This window comes from Nyctereutes procyonoides, unplaced genomic scaffold, assembly GCF_905146905.1.
Source record: "Nyctereutes procyonoides isolate TBG_1078 unplaced genomic scaffold, NYPRO_anot_genome, whole genome shotgun sequence".
Classification (NCBI taxonomy): Eukaryota; Metazoa; Chordata; class Mammalia; order Carnivora; family Canidae; genus Nyctereutes; species Nyctereutes procyonoides.
In genome coordinates, this window is record NW_026575046.1 from 25,108,508 (window position 1) to 25,119,442 (window position 10,935).

A 10,935-nucleotide genomic window follows, 5' to 3' on the forward strand; every position below is an offset into this window, starting at 1 on the left:
GGCAATTATTTTTCAGGTGAATGAACAAGAAGAGCAGCTTATAGTAATCAAACTACCCCTATAGGAGAAAATATATCCCTTATCAAGATGCTTTATATATTTCACCTAGGTGGCTTTGGGGAAAGATGAAAGAAAAAAGTCCCCATCTGCTAGGTCATGCCTACAAGACACATTCTGTCAAGTCTTAAAAGCAACAACAGCTTTGCCTGTGGGATACCTATAATTATTATGCGGAACAGCCCAATGCCTGCTGTAGCTCATTGTTCTGCTAACAGAAGACCGAATGAGAACAGTGGCTCCAGGCTGTGAGTGGATAAAGTGCAACTTTTCGATTTTGCTCTTCTAAGGATCCTGCATTGTGTGAGTCCATGAGTGACATCTTTGGCCTTCCTTGGGGCTCAGCAGATTGAATCAGTCATGCTGTGTTAAACAATGTGTGGGGGATATAACCTTAGTAGTGCCTGTCATTTTTTCCTCCTAATTCAATCTACATTTAATCAATTAAAGTAATTTCTTGTTTGTTTAAGTTCTATATCCAATGGATCTCGAGGATTTTGAAGTAGTACACCTTCACCTTGACCTTCTTTGCCTTTTGAACTTCAACTACTATATCAAAACTGGGATCTGCAAAAATGGTAGGTAGCAACAGGACCCTGTCACTAACCTTTCTGTGATTTTCCTGATTTGTGACTTTAATGGAGTTTTGGGAATGAAGTCATCTAAATGATAAGCTGGAGAAAATATTTTAAAAAGAAAAAAAAAAAAAGCAAGGGCAACAGCCAAAGAGAATGACAATAATTTAGATATCTAGAATACTGACGTAGGTATGCAAACTTGAAACATAGTTTAGGGGAAAAATTATTTTGTCAAGTTATCTGTTGTTCATTTTGTGTTAATGGTTCGAAAGTTCACTTTTAGGCTATCACCATTATTGTGAACAGCCAGTAGTAACGTATGCAAGTTCAAGGTCTTTATTGATTGGTTTAGCTGGTCTTAATAAAAATTTGTCATCCTTTCCACTCATAGTGATTAAAAAAGTCTGAGAGAGCTTGACACTGAGTCTCTTGATTTTTTGTGAGTTTGTAGAAAAGTGCTGACCTAAACATTTTATTACCTGTCAATTGTCAGGCTGGAAAACAAACTAGAAGATAAAGTTTTAAGGAAATGGGTTTACTTGAACAGACACAATTAATTAAATGCCACAATAAAGAAGAGCAGTTACCATGGTATTCAAAAATAGAGAAAAAGGTTTTTTTATCTTTGTTTTCTTTCAAGATTACTGTTGCTGAAATGTCAAATAAGGGAAAAAACTATGCAAAAAATTTAAGTGAAAGTCAAATTGATGGGGTAATATTATGGTGGAATCAGGGATTGGTTTGAAATAGATCTGGAAAGCTTTGGCATTTACAATTCCTTAAGAGAAAGAGAAGCTTAAGTAAGAAAAATTAGCCCTCTGATAAAAATGTTGGTTTGATACATTTTCACAAAAATAAAAATAAAGTTTTATTTTTATTTTCAACCTTGGAAGAATCTGGAGTATTAGGAACTTGGAATTACATTTTAAAAATAATTTCAATGGTTTTCTAGTGCTGCTCCATGAACCTAAGGGAAAATAATATAAGAGACTTTGGGAGTAGTGGGATTCTTAAAAGTTGTATAAAATTTGACGAACCATTTCATCTATATAGTATCTAGATGAATTGATTTATTTAGGAAGTAAGATGTGTTGGCTTTTCCTCATTCTTTGTTTCTCTCATCTGGCTGTCATTGACCTCCTGCAGTGTATTCAGCATTGTGATAAATGGTAAGAGAATTTCTGACCTTGAGAAGCTCACAGTCTACTTCAACTATGTTGGATGTGCTTTATCATTTAAAAAAAAATTTCCACCATTATAAAATGCTTTAAAATTTTTGGCTAAATTATGCTTAGTGTTGAAGCTGAACAAAATTTTTCTGGCACCCAAGCTTACAGGATGAGCTAGCTCCATGTACAAACTACCTGATTGTCTGAAACCCAACCTCATTTGCTGCATCTTAGGCCTCCTCTAGTGAAGAGGAGTCTGTAAGATTAAGTTGACGTGTAAGCAGAGACAAAATGTATTCAAAATCAAAGTAATAGGAGTCCAGGGTCATATATGGAGTCTAAAGGAAAAGGCAATGGGTTCAGAAGTACACTACGGGAAGGTAGCTACACCTCGCTATGGAGAAGGGCATTCTAAAACTGGTTCGAGCAGTCTGTGAGGCAGGGCGAGAGTGCATGGAAAGGGATAGGAGGATGATTGGTGAAGCCATGTGCTATATACAATATGGTTTTATGTGCCAGTCAGAGAAAGGTAACTATCAAAAGCCATCTAAACTGCTGCAGGGTTTAGCACTCACCTCATTGGCTGATTCCTTTCTGGCCCCCCTCTTTTTCTGCATTAAAATCCGACTTCTTCCAGAAACTTATTCCATTCTCAGTTGTGAACCCTTTTACAGATTCAACTGCATCCAAGTCTGGGAGATAAATGTTTCATCCCATTATTTGGAATTGATAATGAACTGAAAACGTTTTGTATGCTGTCTCAGCTCAGCTCTTTCATGTCAGACTGGGCACTTGGGTCAACTGACATTGTCAAGCTTTTTGTTACTTTTTAGTCAGTTAAATACTTGTGGACTTTTCTTTGTATGTGTGTGTGCATGTGGATGTCTGTGTATGAGAGTGTGTGTCCCCTTTGTTCAATATTAAAGGTATCTACATCATTAATGAGTGAACTGATAGCAATTGAATAGACTAAAACTTACCATATTGACTTATAATCAAAAGTAATAAAATTAACCAATATTGGGTTTATATATCTCAAGAATAAAGGTAGGCTATTTTGAAAAAGTATATCACAGGTTCAAAACAAGTCTTTCAGGAATGACTGTTCTATTATCTAGAAGTTCAAACTAATTTAGAAAAAATGAGTAACTGATTCTGATTATATCCAATTTTTTTATCTTCACTTTTTTAAGCTATCTAAAGAAGCATAGTTGGCTCTGATAGGTTGAGCTCTTCTGGAGGCAGAGATGCATAGATTATCAATCACTTCACTCAGAGGGATCATGAGCAAGCTGGAGCCTTAAGTCTCCTCAGCAGGATGCATTACTGACTTCTCTGAGTGGATATAATTGTAAAGTGAACCCCTTCTGTGACCTTGGTACCTGAACCAATCAGCATTGTCATTTTCACCTATCCAAAGCACTTCAGTGTTGAAATAAGAATGGCTTCATGAAATAGAGTGGGTTATTGACCCCAGGTGGGTGGCTTCTCTTATTTTCAGACAGATTGTTGGTTGGCCCTAGTTTCTTCCAATTTCCAACAGGGAGTTTCAAGATGAATCCGAAAGTACTCCAAGAGAATCAAAATCTGAGGATTATATTCATTGGTAAAGAAAAAATAGATTAAAAATCTATTAGATAAAAGCAAATTAATTTTTACCATTAGTAACAGAATGAGCCTTCCTCAAAGATACTAAAGTAGGGTAGGAGTGAGAAATCTATATTCTAATTTGAACCATCTTCTTTCTATATATTCATTCATTTATTCAGTACATCATCATTAATCACATCTTGATTGCCAGGCACTTTAATTACTAACAGAAATGCGATGGTAAATAGGGATAATTCCTGCCCTTAATAAAAAATAACAAAAATAAATCTCAAATTATTAAAATAATTAGTGGTACCCTTAAAAATACCACAGATTCTTTTTACTTTCAGAATATGAATTTTGGCATAATTACAAAGCAAATATTTAAAACAATAGAGCTTGGGGATTCCTGGGTGGCTCAGCGGTTTGGCGTCTGCCTTTGGCCAGGGCGCGATCCTGGAGTCCCGGGATCGAGTCCCGCATCGGGCTCCCGGCGTGGAGCCTGCTTCTCTCTCTGCCTGTGTCTCTGCCTCTCTCTCTCTCTTTCCTCTCTCTCTCTCTCTCTCTCTCTCTCTCTCTCTCTCTCTCTCTCTCTATGTCTATCATAAATAAATAAATCTTTAAAAAAAATAAAACAAAGGAGCTGAAAAAAATTAGAAGATAGTTCTAAATCCTAGCACTGTTAGTATTTGGGTGAGCATTATACTACATGTCTGTATCCATAGTTATATATATCTCTATCAAGATACATTTAGAAATATGAAAGTATATAAACATATAGATGAGGATATTTTCAGAGTGTTTATAAATATGTAAGTATATATATGTATAGATAGATATAGTGTGTGTGTGTATATAATTTGTATACAAAGTGATCCCTAGTACCATATATATTTTTTATATATCATTTACACTGGAGTGAGGCTTTCTTAATTTCTTTAATTTGCATATGGTTGACACAACTAATTCCATTAGTTTCAAGTATACAACATAGTGATTCAACTTCTTTATATGTTATGCTGTGATGAATTGATAAATTCATGAATACATGAAGATAGATTTTGTTCTATTCTATACCTCAGTAGAACAGAGGTATTAGTATTCCCTCAATTACCAAGGAGATATAGTTCACCATACTCAATTTAAAAAAGTAAGAAAATAATGCAATTTGGGTTGCATTGATTCTTTTACTCACACACTCACTGAAAAGATAATAAACTGGGTTCCTTTAATATGTCAGTCAATACAATGAGTGAAATGATAAAAAATAAAACCAAGAATTAATGTAATAAGAACCCAACAACCAAACAAAAAATATACTGTATCAAAGTAAAGCAAATGATAGTTCTTTGGGAAAAACCTATTGAAGTAGACAAGTATTACCTAGACTAAAAAGAAAAAGTGCAAAAAGTATAATAATAGGTAACAATAATATTAAAAATACATATATCTAAATGTTATATAAAGGTATATGATAGGGAATAAAATACATAGTTTTATAAATTCAATGTACTAATGCATGAAAAAATCAGATAAAATGGATAATTTCCTAAGGAAAATCTATTCTGTCAAAGTGTAATAAGAAACTTGAATATAACAAAATATTCAAAACAAAACTATAATCATAGGCAACTTTTTTTTTCTTAAATCAGGTACACAATCTAACTTATTTTTTTAGAGTATTTATAATCATGACATGAACACTAGGCAAAAGAATGTATATCACTGTAACATTTTAAACCATTGTTTTAAAAATGATTTTCAAAATCCTAACTGAAAGTTTTAAAAAATTCAAGAAAGGTTTTTTTAAGATTTATTTGAGAGACAGATAAACAGAGAGAGAGAAAGAAGAAAGAAAGAAAGAAAAAAGAAAGAAAGGAAAGAAAAAAAGAGAGAAAGAAAAGAAAGAAAGAAAGAAAGAAAGAGAGAAAGAAAGAAAAAGAGAGAAAAAGAAAAGAAAGAGTGGAAGCAGAGAGAGGGACAGAGGGAGAGAGAAAATCTCAAACAGAACCCCCAGCTGAGCAGGAGCCTGACCTGGGATTGATCTTACAAGCCTGAGATCATAACCCCAGCACCCCCAAAATTCAATAAAGCTTTAAACAGTGATTCACTGTGAGCAAACTTAATTTTTTCCAGTACTCAAAGGCTATTTAAAGTTAGAAAATATTTTAATATAATTCACCATAATAAGAAATTATTGGAGAAAAACATGTAGCCATCTCAGGTGCAGTGAAGTCATACAAAATTGTAAGGTCTCTAAAAAACAGATAAAAGACATATTTAATAATATGATTTAGAACCTAGTAAAACCAATGGGAAACATGATGCTTAATTAAAAGCTGGTAATATTCTCTTTAATATCAAGGAAGCATATCTTAACAGCTTTTATTCTACTCTGTCTTTAAGGTCTTTTTATTCATAGTAAGATGATGAAAAATTGTTTTCATAAAAACTGGAAAGGATATTATAAGCTCTCATTGTTTACTTTCATTTAATTGTTCACGTAAAAAATATATGTAAATAATGAAAACTAAAATGAGAGGACAAAATTTTGTTGGATATAAAACCAATTTTAAATTACCCTTTTTTATATATCAACAGTAATTGTAAAATGTAATTAGAAAACTGACATTATGTTCAATAATAACAAATATAAGGTGCTCAGAAATAAATATAATAACATATTCAATAAATTATGAGAAAAGTATAAAATGCCATTGAAATACTTAGACAAGACTTAGCTAAATTGGTTGTAGGCCTCAGTGTACTATTATATGATTTCCACAGATTAACCTGTGAAGTTATTTTTTTTTAACCTGTGAAGTTATTACAAGCCTATTTAAAAAGATAAGTTTGTTTTTGTGTTACTTTAGACATTGAGAGTAACTCTTGATATTCATCTCATAGAACAAAAGGCCAGGATAGTATTAAAAGAACACTTTAAATCCTTTTTGCATGATATAAGAAATTATACTTTTAAAACAAGAATATTTAAATTGTCTGATACTGGATCAGAACTATGTAATTGGAAACCAATAGAAAGCATAGAAAAAGATATATGTAAAGAACTTACACAACACAGCAATCATTACAAAATTATAATATAAAGTATTTAACAAGTAACGCTGAATTAATTGTTTAAATTCATTTAAATTAAATTCTTTCCTTGCATTCCATACAAGTAAATACCAATTCTATATGATTTCAGAAACTAAAAGCAAAGAGCAAAATTGATGAATGGATAAAAAAGATGTGGGGTGTGTGTGTGTATCTATACATTAATATTATTCAGTCATAAAAAAAGAATGACATCTTGCCATTTGCATTAAGGTAGGTAGAGCTAGAGTGCACTATGCTATGTGAAAAAAGTCAGAGAAAGACAAATACCATATGATTTTGCTCATATGTAGAATTTAAGAAACAAAAGTTGACAATTTTTAAAGGGAAGAGTATTTGGTTCTGATATTACTGGAGTAGTTCATACTGGACTAACTCTCTCGTAGGTAACATTTATAAGCTCTGGAATTTTTTTTTCATTATCATCTTACCTTTATATTAAAGCCTCAGCATTTGTTACAAACACACAAAACACCATTAAACTGTTCTTGTAATACCACTTGAAAAGACAGCAGAGCTAGGGTACATTTAGACAAGCTCCTGGGCCCTATTTTAAGGTAAGGTATTTCACTGCCTATACTTATGGTAGCCTGGGAAGAGGATTCCACATAAACCCTAATGCAGAGACATGGCTCAGAAAAACAGTCGCTGCTTCCCCTAGAAATAGTGAGAATTGTCTTTGAGTCTTTGGCTCAAAACACTGCCTGCCCTGTACTACCCAGGGAAGCAAATTGTGAGCTGGTGGATCTGTGGGCACAGACATTTTCCCTTAATCTTTGGAACAAATTGCTCACCTTAAAAAGCAAAGAACATATCAGCTTGGCACCATCTGGTCACTAAAAGAACTGCATTCCTGGAGGCAAGTAGGGGCTCTAATAAATCCTACAAAGCAATGCCCTCTAACATTCAAACACCTGTGATTGTTTCTTCCCAAAGAGCTAAGGAGGGTTCAAGTCAGAGGACATTCAGGACCCTTTGGCTCGATGGTAGACAAGAAACCAGACCCCTCTTAGCAAACAGGTCCAGGATCACCGATCCCCATGTGAATACAGTTCTGAGTCAAAAGCCTCTGTGTCAGAATTATTTCAATCCATGTCATGCTGTCTTTCTTCTCGGCCCCACATGCCTCCTACTTCTGTGGTTACTTCTTTGGAAAGGTGAACCCTGAACAAAATTTGTAAGCTCTCCAAGGCTTAATTTCTTGACACATAAAATGAGGGCAGTGGTCGGAGAGTAGCTGTAAAGCAATGAGCTTGGTATACTGAACACACTGCGTGTGCAGAAAGTGTAGCTGAGGGCTTCTATAGGACAGAAATGGAGGACCAGCAGCTCTATGAGAGAAGGAGCAAGAAACAAATATGTAACACTATCATACATGTTGACAGGATAACACACAGAAGATATCCAAATGCCACCTCAAAGACCAATTCAGGTCCTAGAGAAAGAGAACATTCAACACTAGCCTCCAGGAAAGATGAGCAGATTCATCAAAGATCATGCATGATTTGGAGGCATGAAAATAAAATGTCTTCCCATGCTAACATCCAGAGAGACACAAAGGCCATGTCATCTTGTGTCCAGAGTCCTCTGTGAACCCGACACAAGATCAGCACCCAATCCGCAGGTCCTACAGTTCCCTTAATAATCCATTCCTGTATCAAATAAAGAAAAATTGACAAAAACTTTTAGATCTTTCATCTTTTGGGGTGAAATTTAGTCTTAAATTTAGGATTTCATCATTTCTTTAAGCAAACAAAGCTACTAAAATGCGGTAGCCTGAAGAGGACACACCTGCCTCATTACAAATGCTGTCACATATCTTCTGAGGAAAAAAAAAAAAAACAAAAAACAAAACTAAGATGTCTTTCTCTCCAGGAATCCTGCCTGCCCCTTAGCTTGGAGTTCTTCTAGCTTCTTCTTATAGCGGCTCATGAAGGAATCGTTGGTTCAATCCCTGCATTATTCAAATGTTCCATGATCTTTTCCAGCCTGAGTACTGATCGGGTTCCCTCAATCTTTCTTGTGCTCAGGTACAGAGTGAACTCCTGGAAATCCAGGAGCTTACAGGTGTCCACAGAGCAGATATTCCTGATACCACTAGTTCTATCCAAATGAGGAAAAAACACCAGTTCTGACAACTTCTCCAGGTCCTGAAGGCTTGCTTGGAATTCACTTAACCGAGGTTGGAGGCCAATGGCTTCACTGGGCACCACGAAGGCCCCTTGTGCCAGGGGTTCAGCAGAGTTGGGCTTCTGTGAGCAGGATCACTTTATAAAGGTGCAAGGGGACTGCCACATTGTCCTCACCAATCCCCTCGTAACTAATGGTTTTCTTTCCATCATTTCCAGTCTGAGGTAAGGTCAATGGTCCAAGTACTATCCAGACATCTTCAAAGACTCTCTGTCCGTTCTCGATGGTACATTTCTATTCTGTTCCAATACCCAGCATTATTATCAAAATTCTGAGGCACAATATTAGAAAGGTAAAAAGTTTCAGCCATGGCTTTAGATGAAAATTTGTTATTTCCTGCTGGAGCCATGTGTCCTCCTGACCACCCACTCCCAAGATAGTCTTCATTGAAGGCACTGAAGGTTGGCGGGATGTTGGGATCAGGCTTGAATTTACAACGTGTTCTGTTGGCATCACCCATTATCTTGGTCTTGGATGTATATTGGAGAACCCATCTGGCCACCCGCTTTGACTGATCATAAGGCAAGGCAGGATTAGTGTAAAGCCTAGATTCTGTTCCAGTTAAAGGTACTCTAGATTGTTCTAAGAGAGACTTCTCTGCAGAACCGTGGGGCTCCCTCACTGCCAGCGCCGCCTCTACGCCCTGCCTCTGGAGCAACTGCCCGGCCCTGAACCCGCCACCCGTGACACCCACTGCAGCTCCGGCCACCAAGAAGCCCAGAGAGCGCCCGCAGCCTCGGAGGCGGGGAGCAAAAGCTTGGGCAGCCATCTTCCCCCAAGCACCTGCCTTTTGCAGTCCGGAATTTTTTTTCAAACTATTGAAAGCGTCTGAAAGTGACTTATATTGACTGAGTTTGGAAATAATGCAAGTTTTTTTTTAAGATTTATTTATTTTAGAGAGAGAGCATGCATAAGCAAGTAGGGAGGGGAACAGAGGGAAGGAAACTTCAAGCAGACTCCCTGCTGAGTGCTGAGTCCCACATGGGGTTTGATCTTAGGACCCCTGAGATCCTGACCTGAGCTGAAACTAAGACTCAGAGGCTCAACCCGACTGAGCCATCCAGGTACTCCAAAATAATGCAACTCTTAAAGAAGGACACCACACAGGATGAAACACCTGTTTATTCAGTTTTCCACTATGTGAAAAGCTCCAGTAACACTGAGAGGTTATAATTAAAGAAGAAAACCACAATTATATAGGGTTAGAAGTTATAGGATGGAATTTGGGACTACAAGAGTGCCTGGACATTAAAGGGAGGTCTAAATAAAGAAGATACTCCAAGAAGTGCATATGTTTCATTAAATCCTTGGCTGACCCTTAGATAGTGCATGAGCAAGTGAAATGCCAAGGAGCCAACAGGAAACAGCTAGAATAATGAAAGAGCTGAGTAGGATTTTGAGCTTCTACTTAGCACAAGGGACACAGAATTAGAGTTTTGGTTATACAAAATTGTAAAGTCTCCTAAGTAACTTAGACCTCCATTGAAACTTCAGGACAATGCCTTAGTAGAAGTGATTATAAACTAAGATTAAGAAATATGCCCTGCATCAAAAGACAAAACAAAAATAAACTTATCCCCCCAAAAAATATAAAGCCAAGTTTCTATACTTTTAAAACATTCCCTCAATAATGTACCTGACTGCTAGGAAAAAAAAACAACAAAACAAAAAAAACAAAAACAAAAACACTTCAGTCTTTGGGAGAGTATAATCCAGAATTTCTAAATGTATCAATCATAATGTCCCATACCCAATAAAAATTAATGGCCATGAAAAAAAACCAAAACAATTAGCAATAGTCAGGAAAAACGTTGATTGATAGATGCAGAACCAGAAATAGAAAGACATACACAACTGTAGTCTACTAAAATAAAAAAAGAGAAATATAAAAAACTTCTAATGAGAAAGAGAATGAGAGAGAGAGAGAGAGAGAGAGAGAGAGAGAATTGAATTAGTAATTTAAAACTTGGCAGTAGAAAAGCTTAGACCTACATGCCTTCACTAACTAAATCTACAAAATATGTAAGAATAATTTATCCCAATCTAATCCTTCTCAAATATATCCAAACAATAGTAAGGGAGGGAATACTTCCCAATTCATTCCATGAAGCCAGTGTTACCTTGATTCTGTAATCAAATATATCACAAGAAAACTTCAGATCAATACCTCTTAAGAATATAGATCCAGGGATCCCTGGGTGGCTCAGCGGTTCAGCGTCTGCCTTTGGCCCAGG

General features: G+C 36.0%; 1 pseudogene; it reads right to left on the reverse strand.

Moving 5' to 3' along the window:
- Positions 1-8,365: 8,365 nt before the first annotated feature.
- Positions 8,366-9,470, reverse strand: LOC129509374 (nuclease EXOG, mitochondrial-like; annotated as a pseudogene).
- Between the last annotated feature and the right edge of the window lie 1,465 nt (positions 9,471-10,935).